The sequence below is a fragment of the Micrasema longulum genome, unplaced genomic scaffold (genome assembly GCF_059751315.1).
Source record: "Micrasema longulum isolate JH-2025_06_02 unplaced genomic scaffold, ASM5975131v1 h1tg001080l, whole genome shotgun sequence".
NCBI classification, from domain to species: Eukaryota; Metazoa; Arthropoda; class Insecta; order Trichoptera; family Brachycentridae; genus Micrasema; species Micrasema longulum.
The window spans coordinates 522,304-526,737 of record NW_028278268.1 but is presented as its reverse complement, the minus strand read 5'-3'; the positions used below and the strand labels follow the sequence as shown (position 1 = coordinate 526,737).

The 4,434-nt window shown below is 37.8% G+C and overlaps 1 long non-coding RNA gene across 1 annotated transcript; it reads right to left on the bottom strand.

Moving 5' to 3' along the window:
• Positions 1 to 2,421: 2,421 nt before the first annotated feature.
• Positions 2,422 to 2,904, bottom strand: LOC148277157 (uncharacterized). Its single transcript, XR_015823568.1, has 2 exons — positions 2,797 to 2,904; positions 2,422 to 2,700 (listed from the first exon to the last, which is right to left on the bottom strand). It is a non-coding gene; the product is annotated as an uncharacterized LOC148277157 (long non-coding RNA).
• Positions 2,905 to 4,434: the final 1,530 nt, after the last annotated feature.

The window sequence follows — 4,434 nt, the reverse complement described above, 5'->3', positions numbered from 1 at the left end:
AATGTCACAAATTTTTACTTTTAGTATACTACCGGTTAAATTACAAACCAATTTAGTATAGGTCCACTTATACCCAAACTAGATAGTTTATCCACAAGAATTTTAGATTTAGCTTATGGATGGCTTTGATAAAATCAGCATAGATCGAATCAACCTGTTTTCGTTTCTTAAAAGTATCTGAAATAATATTTTCGTATAAAATACGGTTAGTAAGAGTTGATCTAGATGACATAAATCCATGTTGAGAAGTGCTTTCTGGCGATCCGGCTAACACAACAAGATAATTTTGTTAAAATATTTTTTTCAAAAAGTTTTGGAATTGCGGATTGTATATCGGTCTTTAGTTTGTGACGTCACTCCTATCTCCGTTCTTAAATATTGGGATTGAAAACCTTGATTTCCACAATTCAGGAAAATATCCCTCTGACAAAGATTTATTAAAAAATACATGAAGTGGATATAGAAGAGAATAAACCCCTTCGGATACATGGAACAGATCAACATCCAGAGCGATGTTGTTCAGCGTAGCGATAGCCCTTCCAACAGCAGGGTACTCCTGTATATCGGAATATGTAACAATCTATGCTGACGCTGTCTCAGGTAATTATCAGGGACATACAAACCAATGCTCATCATAATCTCAGGATTATCGACCATACCGCACAACAATGGATAAAAATGTGTAGTCAAATACACATTCCTTCTAGTCTCTAAGCTGTTGTAGTCGAGCGTACCCTGGAGAAACTCGGTCGGGTAGAGCCAAGGATAATACCCGCACTCTCTCATGTAGAGATATCTCAGAAATTTTATTTGGATTATCTCTATCATAAAATAGTACTTCAGTTCATGTGGCTTCCGAATCATGGAGCTACTCTCGAGTCTACTTTGTACCGAGGAGTTGTAAAGAGTTCTCAGTACGCGGGTATTTTCGAAAACCCTGGCAGTACGCAGATCGAATCCAAAAATATTTAATTCTTTGCCACGGATTGTCTCTATGTGACCATTAAATGTCAGGGTGCTCACAAATCTAACGTTCAGATCCTTAACATTCGATATTCGTAGTAGATTCTAGTCATTCATTTTAAAGCGAAAAAATAGAGTTTTTTGGGCCATAATGAAAAACGTGACGATCACTTAGAAACCATTAAACCTAAGTTTGTTTCGCCTTCCTCTTTCGGATATTAGAAATATTTGCTTGGAGGTGACGAAAATTGTCAAAAGTTACCACCTTTAAGAAAAGTTTTAAGTCATCCGCAAATAACAGAAAACTCGAGGTCAATATTACATTCTCAATATTCTTAATGAGAATAGAGAACAACAATGGACCCAGGTTAGAGCGGGACACCCGAGAAAGCGTGGAAACACTCTGACCATTAAGTGCTGAAAGGGAAGAATGAGTGGAAAACGTAGGCGTGAAATTAAAAAAATCAAAAATAAAACTGGCAAACCATACGAATTAAATCACATATCGATGCAAGTCTTCGGCGGAAAAAGGAATAGGGAGAGAAAGAGACGAGAGAATATGGAAGGGCGAGGAGGTGGTTCTTCGGGCGTGCGGACGCGGCTGTCCCGGCCGGGGGCTCGGTCCCGTGGCCAGCCACCCGGGTCGCGGACTCGCGGATCGGAGGTCTGGCGTTTCTTCGGACTTCCACAGTTCGGTTCTCATTTTCTAATAGTGAGTTATTTACAGCTCATTGAAAGTAGTAGTTGAAAGAAAAGGGCCCAAAAATGAAATACTTGGGAAAATCATAAGAACTGAAATATTCTTTAAAAAATTAAAAATTGGATTGGAGATGATTCCACAGCCGAACCGCGTGGACACTGAATTCTGGGGGGGAATTAAAATAAGATGAAATTCGGAAACGATAAAATCGTCGTTTCTACAAAGATTCGGGCGTACTCAAAATATTACCATTCTGCTGGTGGTTGAGAATCTATATTCAGTCCGTCCAGCCGTAGTCCAGCCGCTGTCTTTAAAAATGAAATATCTATTTACCTATTTGCGAAGTTCGATATTAGCGAAAATTAACTAATCTCCTTTCCTTCCATACTTTTACATGCTTTTCAGTACCGAGGTTTGTAAACAAATATGGCCAAAGAACACTTCATTATATAATTACTAAAAAATTTTATTAGATGATTTTAAAAGAAAATGTTGACAAAGCTTTTTAGAAAAAAATAATTAAATGGTTAATGTGTAACAAAGCTTTACATCGATTATCATTTAATGTCATCTATTTTAATTTTTATAAATAATTTTTGTCTGAAAATTAGATATGCTTTTAGTTCTTAATGTTTATATTACTTTTTTCTCCAACGTTTCTCTCTGTAAAGGAAAAATAAGAAACCCGCTGACAAGCCGGTTTTTGAATCAATAAATAAATAAATATACTGTTAAGTAAAATTCGAATAGAAAACTTATTTAAGCACGAAATAAATTGAATTTATTCATATAATTGATTACACACGGTGAGAATTACAAAATTACAAAAACACAAATATTAAAAATTGATTAATCGAGCGTCATAACTTTTCCGGTACGCAGTTCGGGGGTGTTTAACACCCGCCCGTCTCGTAACCGTAGCCTCCGCACGGAGAGCAGAGCCGCTCGCGCCCGCAGCCGCGCTCTCCGGAGCCGGAGCGGGAGCCGCCGCGGGAGCGGGAGCCCCTCTTGCACTTCTGCTTGGACGCGGACGCCGTCTGTGAACAAACAAGCGGAATACAATAAGCGTCACTCGGAGCGGATGACGATATATAGGTTAGGCGGTTAGGCGGTTAGGCAGATCGAGGTCTTACCGAGGCGACGCAAGCGAGAACGACGAGGAAAATTAGGAAAATATTCTTTAACAACATTTTACTTGATTTGCGAGGATATGTAGGTCGGTTCGAGAAGGGACTGGATCTGATTCTTTCGTGCAAACTTTTACCCGTTATATAGTGAGAAATCGTCAACAGGGCCATGAAAACATTTCATTCAATCGGCAATGTTTTAAGTTTGTCCAAAATTTTGTGGACGAGGACTACTCATATTCAGAAGGGAATACAGAAGTCCACGCATCCACAGCGCTTATGACCTGTCATTGGCTGGTTTAAGTGGCCACTTTACACGCTGCGTAACATTTACCGGTCTGCCTATATTCGAACATATATATTCCTTCAATTCTTCCATCTGTTGGACAAACTCGAGACATTGTTCATAAATCCACCCGGTCCTTGGACCTTTTTTTCTTGAAAAAGTATTAAAATTAAACAATATTTTCGGGCGTTGCCCAGCCCAGCATGAAGGTAAAATAATAAATTTGACTAATCTCACCCGCAACAAAAAAGGTCTCAGCTCCCAACAGGTCCCAACAGAATGCCCGTACGAGGTTTTCGCCTAACCTAAACTACTTAATACCGAGAACGCGTGCGATGTTTGCTCGGAGACACTTTTCATATATAGCTCCGAGAGTGTTCAACGTCTTGGATGAACATATTAAGTTCTAGATTTAAGATGAAGATCCATAATTGGATTGTATCGAGGTGTAGAGACCACTGTATGAGATTGCTTCGGGAATAAATACATAACATCGCTGCTGTCTTCATTATTATCCATATACGTATATCGTATATGTGTACATCATCACTGTCATACGTATTATTATATAACTTTTCTACACTCCATTTTTCGACACGTATAAATTTTTACTATTTATATTGTTCTATTATTATTTTGTATATTGTTTTGATTATTTTGCATATTGTTTTGATTACTTGTAAATTGTTTTAATATGTAAATAAATATTTTTGATTTATATATCGAAGAGTCCCGACTTAACACGGAATTTTCTAACAAGTCGGGACATAAAAAACATATAATTGTGTCTATGTAAAATTGTGCATTAAATAATTTATTTAAAAAAAAAATCAAATGCCGGAAAGATCGGGTAAATATATATTTTTTTAATGCATGAAAGAAAATGCATAAAAATGATTACGCATAAGCTAGTTTGATAACTTTTCATATATAAACTTTTGATCGAGTAGCCACTATTTTATTTTGCTCTCTTCACTTGACGTGATAAATTTAAGTTTTGTTTCGGCAACTAAATTAAACACCAAATTACTGATTTACCACGAGGACGAGTCCGGTGAGGCTAATTATGCAGTCCGGTATGAGGGAGTCTTGAGGTGTCCATGCCTGGCCATATCAAGCGGTCCACTCCATTTTACGAAGTCCTCAACCTCGCACATTATCTCACTTTTTCTGGTGCTCCTTAGAGCTTTGCACTTTTATCTTCCTCGGTGTCTTCATCTCGGAAGTCCTCGATACTTGTTCTGTCTTGAGTTTCGACCGTTTTTGACCTCACTTCAACGCCGTAGTATATCAATACACATGCCTTAAACATTCTCATCTTACTCAACGCTCATCTTAATGTTTAAGTGGGAAATTTG